Genomic DNA, 14,050 nt, shown 5'->3' on the forward strand with positions numbered 1-14,050 from the left:
GCGGTTTCTCCCGTCACAGTGGTTCCCACGGTTGTCTTAGGAACCAGTCCCCGAGGCTTGGCAGAGCAGGAGCCCTCCGTGGCAGTGCTTGGGTGTGGAGGCTCTGAGGCTCCGGCCTCATCTCTCCTCGGGGTCGAAGGGAACGTTTGCGGATGCCAGGAGTCGCCAAGGGCCGACCACGATGATGAAACCCCAGGCAGAGTCGGGGGAAGTAGCACGGGATCCCAGCCTGAGGCCTGCACGGACGGTGTTGGTTGGGGTGAGTCTCCCCAAAAGTCGTGCCGCCGTCCGTGATCTCGAGGACGGGTCGGCCTGCGTGCCCCTGGGCTTCTCTCTCACCCGAGGGTGGTTCCCCTCCAGAGCAGAACCCTGCCGCCTCAGGGGTTGCCTGGGGGGGTGTGTTTCAATGCCTCCGCTGTACCACACTGTGTGTGTGTGTGTGTGTGTGTGTCTATGTGTGTGTCTCCCATTCTCTCTTCTCTCTCTGTCTCTCCGTCTCTGTGTGTTTCTTTCCCACTCTCTGTGGGTTTGTGCCAGCCGAAGTTGCGTCAGGGCTGCCAGGTCGGTGGAGGATTGGGGCTGTCGCGAATTGTGCAGAAACCCATTTGCTCCTCTGGTAGGCATTTGAAAACGTGGCTTGGGTCAGGCACAGGCGGCCCCTCCACGCCCCGGGTCCCAGGTGTTCTTTGATTTTCCCTGGCATTGATGGAAAGGTAACCCGTTTCCCCCTTCCACCGGCACATGCCTGGACCCGACCCTTTGCTTCGCCGTGGCCCCGTATGCCTCCGGTGACACACGTTATCACCAACTGCTGTGGGATTGGCCAGTGCCACGCGTGGTCGCATGGTCTCCCCCTCGGATTCGCCTCTGTTCTTCTTTGCAGGTGTCCTGTCAAGCGCGGTCGGCTTTCCGGAACCCCAGGGCTTTTGCAAGCGGGGCAGGCCACTGGTCTTTCAAAGGAGGAGGGAGGCAGAGGGCTGATGCATCAGTGAATTGACAGCTGACACTAGGCCTTGAGACTGATGATTTCATTCTGTGTTGCAGCGAGGCCCTGCCGGCCCGACCAGAAGTGGTGAGCCCATCCTATCTCACTCGGAGGGGGCCAAAATCGGATCTCAACGGGAGTTCGGAGAACACAGCGGGCGTCCTGAAGCTCCCCCTCCCTCGGTGGAAGTCGGCTCAAGCAGGTCCGGAGGGCAGTACCCCTGGGGGTTTGGGCCTGGGACAGGACGAGACGCCCGCGGCCCCCTCTCCCACACCGCCCCAAACGGGACCCAGGATCCAGCCGCCGCCGCGGCGGCAGCAGGAGCATCGCGGCCGCCGCGCGGCGGCGGCAACATTTAAAGGGGACGCAGCCTACCTGTCAGGAGTGGAGCGCGAGTCGGCTCAGCCAATGCGCATGCGCCAGGCGCCGGCGGTTTCTCCCGTCACAGTGGTTCCCACGGTTGTCTTAGGAACCAGTCCCCGAGGCTTGGCAGAGCAGGAGCCCTCCGTGGCAGTGCTTGGGTGTGGAGGCTCTGAGGCTCCGGCCTCATCTCTCCTCGGGGTCGAAGGGAACGTTTGCGGATGCCAGGAGTCGCCAAGGGCCGACCACGATGATGAAACCCCAGGCAGAGTCGGGGGAAGTAGCACGGGATCCCAGCCTGAGGCCTGCACGGACGGTGTTGGTTGGGGTGAGTCTCCCCAAAAGTCGTGCCGCCGTCCGTGATCTCGAGGACGGGTCGGCCTGCGTGCCCCTGGGCTTCTCTCTCACCCGAGGGTGGTTCCCCTCCAGAGCAGAACCCTGCCGCCTCAGGGGTTGCCTGGGGGGGGTGTGTTTCAATGCCTCCGCTGTACCACACTGTGTGTGTGTGTGTGTGTGTGTGTCTATGTGTGTGTCTCCCATTCTCTCTTCTCTCTCTGTCTCTCCGTCTCTGTGTGTTTCTTTCCCACTCTCTGTGGGTTTGTGCCAGCCGAAGTTGCGTCAGGGCTGCCAGGTCGGTGGAGGATTGGGGCTGTCGCGAATTGTGCAGAAACCCATTTGCTCCTCTGGTAGGCATTTGAAAACGTGGCTTGGGTCAGGCACAGGCGGCCCCTCCACGCCCCGGGTCCCAGGTGTTCTTTGATTTTCCCTGGCATTGATGGAAAGGTAACCCGTTTCCCCCTTCCACCGGCACATGCCTGGACCCGACCCTTTGCTTCGCCGTGGCCCCGTATGCCTCCGGTGACACACGTTATCACCAACTGCTGTGGGATTGGCCAGTGCCACGCGTGGTCGCATGGTCTCCCCCTCGGATTCGCCTCTGTTCTTCTTTGCAGGTGTCCTGTCAAGCGCGGTCGGCTTTCCGGAACCCCAGGGCTTTTGCAAGCGGGGCAGGCCACTGGTCTTTCAAAGGAGGAGGGAGGCAGAGGGCTGATGCATCAGTGAATTGACAGCTGACACTAGGCCTTGAGACTGATGATTTCATTCTGTGTTGCAGCGAGGCCCTGCCGGCCCGACCAGAAGTGGTGAGCCCATCCTATCTCACTCGGAGGGGGCCAAAATCGGATCTCAACGGGAGTTCGGAGAACACAGCGGGCGTCCTGAAGCTCCCCCTCCCTCGGTGGAAGTCGGCTCAAGCAGGTCCGGAGGGCAGTACCCCTGGGGGTTTGGGCCTGGGACAGGACGAGACGCCCGCGGCCCCCTCTCCCACACCGCCCCAAACGGGACCCAGGATCCAGCCGCCGCCGCGGCGGCAGCAGGAGCATCGCGGCCGCCGCGCGGCGGCGGCAACATTTAAAGGGGACGCAGCCTACCTGTCAGGAGTGGAGCGCGAGTCGGCTCAGCCAATGCGCATGCGCCAGGCGCCGGCGGTTTCTCCCGTCACAGTGGTTCCCACGGTTGTCTTAGGAACCAGTCCCCGAGGCTTGGCAGAGCAGGAGCCCTCCGTGGCAGTGCTTGGGTGTGGAGGCTCTGAGGCTCCGGCCTCATCTCTCCTCGGGGTCGAAGGGAACGTTTGCGGATGCCAGGAGTCGCCAAGGGCCGACCACGATGATGAAACCCCAGGCAGAGTCGGGGGAAGTAGCACGGGATCCCAGCCTGAGGCCTGCACGGACGGTGTTGGTTGGGGTGAGTCTCCCCAAAAGTCGTGCCGCCGTCCGTGATCTCGAGGACGGGTCGGCCTGCGTGCCCCTGGGCTTCTCTCTCACCCGAGGGTGGTTCCCCTCCAGAGCAGAACCCTGCCGCCTCAGGGGTTGCCTGGGGGGGGTGTGTTTCAATGCCTCCGCTGTACCACACTGTGTGTGTGTGTGTGTGTGTGTGTCTATGTGTGTGTCTCCCATTCTCTCTTCTCTCTCTGTCTCTCCGTCTCTGTGTGTTTCTTTCCCACTCTCTGTGGGTTTGTGCCAGCCGAAGTTGCGTCAGGGCTGCCAGGTCGGTGGAGGATTGGGGCTGTCGCGAATTGTGCAGAAACCCATTTGCTCCTCTGGTAGGCATTTGAAAACGTGGCTTGGGTCAGGCACAGGCGGCCCCTCCACGCCCCGGGTCCCAGGTGTTCTTTGATTTTCCCTGGCATTGATGGAAAGGTAACCCGTTTCCCCCTTCCACCGGCACATGCCTGGACCCGACCCTTTGCTTCGCCGTGGCCCCGTATGCCTCCGGTGACACACGTTATCACCAACTGCTGTGGGATTGGCCAGTGCCACGCGTGGTCGCATGGTCTCCCCCTCGGATTCGCCTCTGTTCTTCTTTGCAGGTGTCCTGTCAAGCGCGGTCGGCTTTCCGGAACCCCAGGGCTTTTGCAAGCGGGGCAGGCCACTGGTCTTTCAAAGGAGGAGGGAGGCAGAGGGCTGATGCATCAGTGAATTGACAGCTGACACTAGGCCTTGAGACTGATGATTTCATTCTGTGTTGCAGTGAGGCCCTGCCGGCCCGACCAGAAGTGGTGAGCCCATCCTATCTCACTCGGAGGGGGCCAAAATCGGATCTCAACGGGAGTTCGGAGAACACAGCGGGCGTCCTGAAGCTCCCCCTCCCTCGGTGGAAGTCGGCTCAAGCAGGTCCGGAGGGCAGTACCCCTGGGGGTTTGGGCCTGGGACAGGACGAGACGCCCGCGGCCCCCTCTCCCACACCGCCCCAAACGGGACCCAGGATCCAGCCGCCGCCGCGGCGGCAGCAGGAGCATCGCGGCCGCCGCGCGGCGGCGGCAACATTTAAAGGGGACGCAGCCTACCTGTCAGGAGTGGAGCGCGAGTCGGCTCAGCCAATGCGCATGCGCCAGGCGCCGGCGGTTTCTCCCGTCACAGTGGTTCCCACGGTTGTCTTAGGAACCAGTCCCCGAGGCTTGGCAGAGCAGGAGCCCTCCGTGGCAGTGCTTGGGTGTGGAGGCTCTGAGGCTCCGGCCTCATCTCTCCTCGGGGTCGAAGGGAACGTTTGCGGATGCCAGGAGTCGCCAAGGGCCGACCACGATGATGAAACCCCAGGCAGAGTCGGGGGAAGTAGCACGGGATCCCAGCCTGAGGCCTGCACGGACGGTGTTGGTTGGGGTGAGTCTCCCCAAAAGTCGTGCCGCCGTCCGTGATCTCGAGGACGGGTCGGCCTGCGTGCCCCTGGGCTTCTCTCTCACCCGAGGGTGGTTCCCCTCCAGAGCAGAACCCTGCCGCCTCAGGGGTTGCCTGGGGGGGGTGTGTTTCAATGCCTCCGCTGTACCACACTGTGTGTGTGTGTGTGTGTGTGTGTCTATGTGTGTGTCTCCCATTCTCTCTTCTCTCTCTGTCTCTCCGTCTCTGTGTGTTTCTTTCCCACTCTCTGTGGGTTTGTGCCAGCCGAAGTTGCGTCAGGGCTGCCAGGTCGGTGGAGGATTGGGGCTGTCGCGAATTGTGCAGAAACCCATTTGCTCCTCTGGTAGGCATTTGAAAACGTGGCTTGGGTCAGGCACAGGCGGCCCCTCCACGCCCCGGGTCCCAGGTGTTCTTTGATTTTCCCTGGCATTGATGGAAAGGTAACCCGTTTCCCCCTTCCACCGGCACATGCCTGGACCCGACCCTTTGCTTCGCCGTGGCCCCGTATGCCTCCGGTGACACACGTTATCACCAACTGCTGTGGGATTGGCCAGTGCCACGCGTGGTCGCATGGTCTCCCCCTCGGATTCGCCTCTGTTCTTCTTTGCAGGTGTCCTGTCAAGCGCGGTCGGCTTTCCGGAACCCCAGGGCTTTTGCAAGCGGGGCAGGCCACTGGTCTTTCAAAGGAGGAGGGAGGCAGAGGGCTGATGCATCAGTGAATTGACAGCTGACACTAGGCCTTGAGACTGATGATTTCATTCTGTGTTGCAGCGAGGCCCTGCCGGCCCGACCAGAAGTGGTGAGCCCATCCTATCTCACTCGGAGGGGGCCAAAATCGGATCTCAACGGGAGTTCGGAGAACACAGCGGGCGTCCTGAAGCTCCCCCTCCCTCGGTGGAAGTCGGCTCAAGCAGGTCCGGAGGGCAGTACCCCTGGGGGTTTGGGCCTGGGACAGGACGAGACGCCCGCGGCCCCCTCTCCCACACCGCCCCAAACGGGACCCAGGATCCAGCCGCCGCCGCGGCGGCAGCAGGAGCATCGCGGCCGCCGCGCGGCGGCGGCAACATTTAAAGGGGACGCAGCCTACCTGTCAGGAGTGGAGCGCGAGTCGGCTCAGCCAATGCGCATGCGCCAGGCGCCGGCGGTTTCTCCCGTCACAGTGGTTCCCACGGTTGTCTTAGGAACCAGTCCCCGAGGCTTGGCAGAGCAGGAGCCCTCCGTGGCAGTGCTTGGGTGTGGAGGCTCTGAGGCTCCGGCCTCATCTCTCCTCGGGGTCGAAGGGAACGTTTGCGGATGCCAGGAGTCGCCAAGGGCCGACCACGATGATGAAACCCCAGGCAGAGTCGGGGGAAGTAGCACGGGATCCCAGCCTGAGGCCTGCACGGACGGTGTTGGTTGGGGTGAGTCTCCCCAAAAGTCGTGCCGCCGTCCGTGATCTCGAGGACGGGTCGGCCTGCGTGCCCCTGGGCTTCTCTCTCACCCGAGGGTGGTTCCCCTCCAGAGCAGAACCCTGCCGCCTCAGGGGTTGCCTGGGGGGGTGTGTTTCAATGCCTCCGCTGTACCACACTGTGTGTGTGTGTGTGTGTGTGTGTCTATGTGTGTGTCTCCCATTCTCTCTTCTCTCTCTGTCTCTCCGTCTCTGTGTGTTTCTTTCCCACTCTCTGTGGGTTTGTGCCAGCCGAAGTTGCGTCAGGGCTGCCAGGTCGGTGGAGGATTGGGGCTGTCGCGAATTGTGCAGAAACCCATTTGCTCCTCTGGTAGGCATTTGAAAACGTGGCTTGGGTCAGGCACAGGCGGCCCCTCCACGCCCCGGGTCCCAGGTGTTCTTTGATTTTCCCTGGCATTGATGGAAAGGTAACCCGTTTCCCCCTTCCACCGGCACATGCCTGGACCCGACCCTTTGCTTCGCCGTGGCCCCGTATGCCTCCGGTGACACACGTTATCACCAACTGCTGTGGGATTGGCCAGTGCCACGCGTGGTCGCATGGTCTCCCCCTCGGATTCGCCTCTGTTCTTCTTTGCAGGTGTCCTGTCAAGCGCGGTCGGCTTTCCGGAACCCCAGGGCTTTTGCAAGCGGGGCAGGCCACTGGTCTTTCAAAGGAGGAGGGAGGCAGAGGGCTGATGCATCAGTGAATTGACAGCTGACACTAGGCCTTGAGACTGATGATTTCATTCTGTGTTGCAGCGAGGCCCTGCCGGCCCGACCAGAAGTGGTGAGCCCATCCTATCTCACTCGGAGGGGGCCAAAATCGGATCTCAACGGGAGTTCGGAGAACACAGCGGGCGTCCTGAAGCTCCCCCTCCCTCGGTGGAAGTCGGCTCAAGCAGGTCCGGAGGGCAGTACCCCTGGGGGTTTGGGCCTGGGACAGGACGAGACGCCCGCGGCCCCCTCTCCCACACCGCCCCAAACGGGACCCAGGATCCAGCCGCCGCCGCGGCGGCAGCAGGAGCATCGCGGCCGCCGCGCGGCGGCGGCAACATTTAAAGGGGACGCAGCCTACCTGTCAGGAGTGGAGCGCGAGTCGGCTCAGCCAATGCGCATGCGCCAGGCGCCGGCGGTTTCTCCCGTCACAGTGGTTCCCACGGTTGTCTTAGGAACCAGTCCCCGAGGCTTGGCAGAGCAGGAGCCCTCCGTGGCAGTGCTTGGGTGTGGAGGCTCTGAGGCTCCGGCCTCATCTCTCCTCGGGGTCGAAGGGAACGTTTGCGGATGCCAGGAGTCGCCAAGGGCCGACCACGATGATGAAACCCCAGGCAGAGTCGGGGGAAGTAGCACGGGATCCCAGCCTGAGGCCTGCACGGACGGTGTTGGTTGGGGTGAGTCTCCCCAAAAGTCGTGCCGCCGTCCGTGATCTCGAGGACGGGTCGGCCTGCGTGCCCCTGGGCTTCTCTCTCACCCGAGGGTGGTTCCCCTCCAGAGCAGAACCCTGCCGCCTCAGGGGTTGCCTGGGGGGGTGTGTTTCAATGCCTCCGCTGTACCACACTGTGTGTGTGTGTGTGTGTGTGTGTCTATGTGTGTGTCTCCCATTCTCTCTTCTCTCTCTGTCTCTCCGTCTCTGTGTGTTTCTTTCCCACTCTCTGTGGGTTTGTGCCAGCCGAAGTTGCGTCAGGGCTGCCAGGTCGGTGGAGGATTGGGGCTGTCGCGAATTGTGCAGAAACCCATTTGCTCCTCTGGTAGGCATTTGAAAACGTGGCTTGGGTCAGGCACAGGCGGCCCCTCCACGCCCCGGGTCCCAGGTGTTCTTTGATTTTCCCTGGCATTGATGGAAAGGTAACCCGTTTCCCCCTTCCACCGGCACATGCCTGGACCCGACCCTTTGCTTCGCCGTGGCCCCGTATGCCTCCGGTGACACACGTTATCACCAACTGCTGTGGGATTGGCCAGTGCCACGCGTGGTCGCATGGTCTCCCCCTCGGATTCGCCTCTGTTCTTCTTTGCAGGTGTCCTGTCAAGCGCGGTCGGCTTTCCGGAACCCCAGGGCTTTTGCAAGCGGGGCAGGCCACTGGTCTTTCAAAGGAGGAGGGAGGCAGAGGGCTGATGCATCAGTGAATTGACAGCTGACACTAGGCCTTGAGACTGATGATTTCATTCTGTGTTGCAGCGAGGCCCTGCCGGCCCGACCAGAAGTGGTGAGCCCATCCTATCTCACTCGGAGGGGGCCAAAATCGGATCTCAACGGGAGTTCGGAGAACACAGCGGGCGTCCTGAAGCTCCCCCTCCCTCGGTGGAAGTCGGCTCAAGCAGGTCCGGAGGGCAGTACCCCTGGGGGTTTGGGCCTGGGACAGGACGAGACGCCCGCGGCCCCCTCTCCCACACCGCCCCAAACGGGACCCAGGATCCAGCCGCCGCCGCGGCGGCAGCAGGAGCATCGCGGCCGCCGCGCGGCGGCGGCAACATTTAAAGGGGACGCAGCCTACCTGTCAGGAGTGGAGCGCGAGTCGGCTCAGCCAATGCGCATGCGCCAGGCGCCGGCGGTTTCTCCCGTCACAGTGGTTCCCACGGTTGTCTTAGGAACCAGTCCCCGAGGCTTGGCAGAGCAGGAGCCCTCCGTGGCAGTGCTTGGGTGTGGAGGCTCTGAGGCTCCGGCCTCATCTCTCCTCGGGGTCGAAGGGAACGTTTGCGGATGCCAGGAGTCGCCAAGGGCCGACCACGATGATGAAACCCCAGGCAGAGTCGGGGGAAGTAGCACGGGATCCCAGCCTGAGGCCTGCACGGACGGTGTTGGTTGGGGTGAGTCTCCCCAAAAGTCGTGCCGCCGTCCGTGATCTCGAGGACGGGTCGGCCTGCGTGCCCCTGGGCTTCTCTCTCACCCGAGGGTGGTTCCCCTCCAGAGCAGAACCCTGCCGCCTCAGGGGTTGCCTGGGGGGGTGTGTTTCAATGCCTCCGCTGTACCACACTGTGTGTGTGTGTGTGTGTGTGTGTCTATGTGTGTGTCTCCCATTCTCTCTTCTCTCTCTGTCTCTCCGTCTCTGTGTGTTTCTTTCCCACTCTCTGTGGGTTTGTGCCAGCCGAAGTTGCGTCAGGGCTGCCAGGTCGGTGGAGGATTGGGGCTGTCGCGAATTGTGCAGAAACCCATTTGCTCCTCTGGTAGGCATTTGAAAACGTGGCTTGGGTCAGGCACAGGCGGCCCCTCCACGCCCCGGGTCCCAGGTGTTCTTTGATTTTCCCTGGCATTGATGGAAAGGTAACCCGTTTCCCCCTTCCACCGGCACATGCCTGGACCCGACCCTTTGCTTCGCCGTGGCCCCGTATGCCTCCGGTGACACACGTTATCACCAACTGCTGTGGGATTGGCCAGTGCCACGCGTGGTCGCATGGTCTCCCCCTCGGATTCGCCTCTGTTCTTCTTTGCAGGTGTCCTGTCAAGCGCGGTCGGCTTTCCGGAACCCCAGGGCTTTTGCAAGCGGGGCAGGCCACTGGTCTTTCAAAGGAGGAGGGAGGCAGAGGGCTGATGCATCAGTGAATTGACAGCTGACACTAGGCCTTGAGACTGATGATTTCATTCTGTGTTGCAGCGAGGCCCTGCCGGCCCGACCAGAAGTGGTGAGCCCATCCTATCTCACTCGGAGGGGGCCAAAATCGGATCTCAACGGGAGTTCGGAGAACACAGCGGGCGTCCTGAAGCTCCCCCTCCCTCGGTGGAAGTCGGCTCAAGCAGGTCCGGAGGGCAGTACCCCTGGGGGTTTGGGCCTGGGACAGGACGAGACGCCCGCGGCCCCCTCTCCCACACCGCCCCAAACGGGACCCAGGATCCAGCCGCCGCCGCGGCGGCAGCAGGAGCATCGCGGCCGCCGCGCGGCGGCGGCAACATTTAAAGGGGACGCAGCCTACCTGTCAGGAGTGGAGCGCGAGTCGGCTCAGCCAATGCGCATGCGCCAGGCGCCGGCGGTTTCTCCCGTCACAGTGGTTCCCACGGTTGTCTTAGGAACCAGTCCCCGAGGCTTGGCAGAGCAGGAGCCCTCCGTGGCAGTGCTTGGGTGTGGAGGCTCTGAGGCTCCGGCCTCATCTCTCCTCGGGGTCGAAGGGAACGTTTGCGGATGCCAGGAGTCGCCAAGGGCCGACCACGATGATGAAACCCCAGGCAGAGTCGGGGGAAGTAGCACGGGATCCCAGCCTGAGGCCTGCACGGACGGTGTTGGTTGGGGTGAGTCTCCCCAAAAGTCGTGCCGCCGTCCGTGATCTCGAGGACGGGTCGGCCTGCGTGCCCCTGGGCTTCTCTCTCACCCGAGGGTGGTTCCCCTCCAGAGCAGAACCCTGCCGCCTCAGGGGTTGCCTGGGGGGGTGTGTTTCAATGCCTCCGCTGTACCACACTGTGTGTGTGTGTGTGTGTGTGTGTCTATGTGTGTGTCTCCCATTCTCTCTTCTCTCTCTGTCTCTCCGTCTCTGTGTGTTTCTTTCCCACTCTCTGTGGGTTTGTGCCAGCCGAAGTTGCGTCAGGGCTGCCAGGTCGGTGGAGGATTGGGGCTGTCGCGAATTGTGCAGAAACCCATTTGCTCCTCTGGTAGGCATTTGAAAACGTGGCTTGGGTCAGGCACAGGCGGCCCCTCCACGCCCCGGGTCCCAGGTGTTCTTTGATTTTCCCTGGCATTGATGGAAAGGTAACCCGTTTCCCCCTTCCACCGGCACATGCCTGGACCCGACCCTTTGCTTCGCCGTGGCCCCGTATGCCTCCGGTGACACACGTTATCACCAACTGCTGTGGGATTGGCCAGTGCCACGCGTGGTCGCATGGTCTCCCCCTCGGATTCGCCTCTGTTCTTCTTTGCAGGTGTCCTGTCAAGCGCGGTCGGCTTTCCGGAACCCCAGGGCTTTTGCAAGCGGGGCAGGCCACTGGTCTTTCAAAGGAGGAGGGAGGCAGAGGGCTGATGCATCAGTGAATTGACAGCTGACACTAGGCCTTGAGACTGATGATTTCATTCTGTGTTGCAGCGAGGCCCTGCCGGCCCGACCAGAAGTGGTGAGCCCATCCTATCTCACTCGGAGGGGGCCAAAATCGGATCTCAACGGGAGTTCGGAGAACACAGCGGGCGTCCTGAAGCTCCCCCTCCCTCGGTGGAAGTCGGCTCAAGCAGGTCCGGAGGGCAGTACCCCTGGGGGTTTGGGCCTGGGACAGGACGAGACGCCCGCGGCCCCCTCTCCCACACCGCCCCAAACGGGACCCAGGATCCAGCCGCCGCCGCGGCGGCAGCAGGAGCATCGCGGCCGCCGCGCGGCGGCGGCAACATTTAAAGGGGACGCAGCCTACCTGTCAGGAGTGGAGCGCGAGTCGGCTCAGCCAATGCGCATGCGCCAGGCGCCGGCGGTTTCTCCCGTCACAGTGGTTCCCACGGTTGTCTTAGGAACCAGTCCCCGAGGCTTGGCAGAGCAGGAGCCCTCCGTGGCAGTGCTTGGGTGTGGAGGCTCTGAGGCTCCGGCCTCATCTCTCCTCGGGGTCGAAGGGAACGTTTGCGGATGCCAGGAGTCGCCAAGGGCCGACCACGATGATGAAACCCCAGGCAGAGTCGGGGGAAGTAGCACGGGATCCCAGCCTGAGGCCTGCACGGACGGTGTTGGTTGGGGTGAGTCTCCCCAAAAGTCGTGCCGCCGTCCGTGATCTCGAGGACGGGTCGGCCTGCGTGCCCCTGGGCTTCTCTCTCACCCGAGGGTGGTTCCCCTCCAGAGCAGAACCCTGCCGCCTCAGGGGTTGCCTGGGGGGGGTGTGTTTCAATGCCTCCGCTGTACCACACTGTGTGTGTGTGTGTGTGTGTGTCTATGTGTGTGTCTCCCATTCTCTCTTCTCTCTCTGTCTCTCCGTCTCTGTGTGTTTCTTTCCCACTCTCTGTGGGTTTGTGCCAGCCGAAGTTGCGTCAGGGCTGCCAGGTCGGTGGAGGATTGGGGCTGTCGCGAATTGTGCAGAAACCCATTTGCTCCTCTGGTAGGCATTTGAAAACGTGGCTTGGGTCAGGCACAGGCGGCCCCTCCACGCCCCGGGTCCCAGGTGTTCTTTGATTTTCCCTGGCATTGATGGAAAGGTAACCCGTTTCCCCCTTCCACCGGCACATGCCTGGACCCGACCCTTTGCTTCGCCGTGGCCCCGTATGCCTCCGGTGACACACGTTATCACCAACTGCTGTGGGATTGGCCAGTGCCACGCGTGGTCGCATGGTCTCCCCCTCGGATTCGCCTCTGTTCTTCTTTGCAGGTGTCCTGTCAAGCGCGGTCGGCTTTCCGGAACCCCAGGGCTTTTGCAAGCGGGGCAGGCCACTGGTCTTTCAAAGGAGGAGGGAGGCAGAGGGCTGATGCATCAGTGAATTGACAGCTGACACTAGGCCTTGAGACTGATGATTTCATTCTGTGTTGCAGCGAGGCCCTGCCGGCCCGACCAGAAGTGGTGAGCCCATCCTATCTCACTCGGAGGGGGCCAAAATCGGATCTCAACGGGAGTTCGGAGAACACAGCGGGCGTCCTGAAGCTCCCCCTCCCTCGGTGGAAGTCGGCTCAAGCAGGTCCGGAGGGCAGTACCCCTGGGGGTTTGGGCCTGGGACAGGACGAGACGCCCGCGGCCCCCTCTCCCACACCGCCCCAAACGGGACCCAGGATCCAGCCGCCGCCGCGGCGGCAGCAGGAGCATCGCGGCCGCCGCGCGGCGGCGGCAACATTTAAAGGGGACGCAGCCTACCTGTCAGGAGTGGAGCGCGAGTCGGCTCAGCCAATGCGCATGCGCCAGGCGCCGGCGGTTTCTCCCGTCACAGTGGTTCCCACGGTTGTCTTAGGAACCAGTCCCCGAGGCTTGGCAGAGCAGGAGCCCTCCGTGGCAGTGCTTGGGTGTGGAGGCTCTGAGGCTCCGGCCTCATCTCTCCTCGGGGTCGAAGGGAACGTTTGCGGATGCCAGGAGTCGCCAAGGGCCGACCACGATGATGAAACCCCAGGCAGAGTCGGGGGAAGTAGCACGGGATCCCAGCCTGAGGCCTGCACGGACGGTGTTGGTTGGGGTGAGTCTCCCCAAAAGTCGTGCCGCCGTCCGTGATCTCGAGGACGGGTCGGCCTGCGTGCCCCTGGGCTTCTCTCTCACCCGAGGGTGGTTCCCCTCCAGAGCAGAACCCTGCCGCCTCAGGGGTTGCCTGGGGGGGTGTGTTTCAATGCCTCCGCTGTACCACACTGTGTGTGTGTGTGTGTGTGTGTGTCTATGTGTGTGTCTCCCATTCTCTCTTCTCTCTCTGTCTCTCCGTCTCTGTGTGTTTCTTTCCCACTCTCTGTGGGTTTGTGCCAGCCGAAGTTGCGTCAGGGCTGCCAGGTCGGTGGAGGATTGGGGCTGTCGCGAATTGTGCAGAAACCCATTTGCTCCTCTGGTAGGCATTTGAAAACGTGGCTTGGGTCAGGCACAGGCGGCCCCTCCACGCCCCGGGTCCCAGGTGTTCTTTGATTTTCCCTGGCATTGATGGAAAGGTAACCCGTTTCCCCCTTCCACCGGCACATGCCTGGACCCGACCCTTTGCTTCGCCGTGGCCCCGTATGCCTCCGGTGACACACGTTATCACCAACTGCTGTGGGATTGGCCAGTGCCACGCGTGGTCGCATGGTCTCCCCCTCGGATTCGCCTCTGTTCTTCTTTGCAGGTGTCCTGTCAAGCGCGGTCGGCTTTCCGGAACCCCAGGGCTTTTGCAAGCGGGGCAGGCCACTGGTCTTTCAAAGGAGGAGGGAGGCAGAGGGCTGATGCATCAGTGAATTGACAGCTGACACTAGGCCTTGAGACTGATGATTTCATTCTGTGTTGCAGCGAGGCCCTGCCGGCCCGACCAGAAGTGGTGAGCCCATCCTATCTCACTCGGAGGGGGCCAAAATCGGATCTCAACGGGAGTTCGGAGAACACAGCGGGCGTCCTGAAGCTCCCCCTCCCTCGGTGGAAGTCGGCTCAAGCAGGTCCGGAGGGCAGTACCCCTGGGGGTTTGGGCCTGGGACAGGACGAGACGCCCGCGGCCCCCTCTCCCACACCGCCCCAAACGGGACCCAGGATCCAGCCGCCGCCGCGGCGGCAGCAGGAGCATCGCGGCCGCC

This window comes from Gorilla gorilla, chromosome 14 (assembly GCF_029281585.2).
Source record: "Gorilla gorilla gorilla isolate KB3781 chromosome 14, NHGRI_mGorGor1-v2.1_pri, whole genome shotgun sequence".
NCBI classification, from domain to species: domain Eukaryota; kingdom Metazoa; phylum Chordata; class Mammalia; order Primates; family Hominidae; genus Gorilla; species Gorilla gorilla.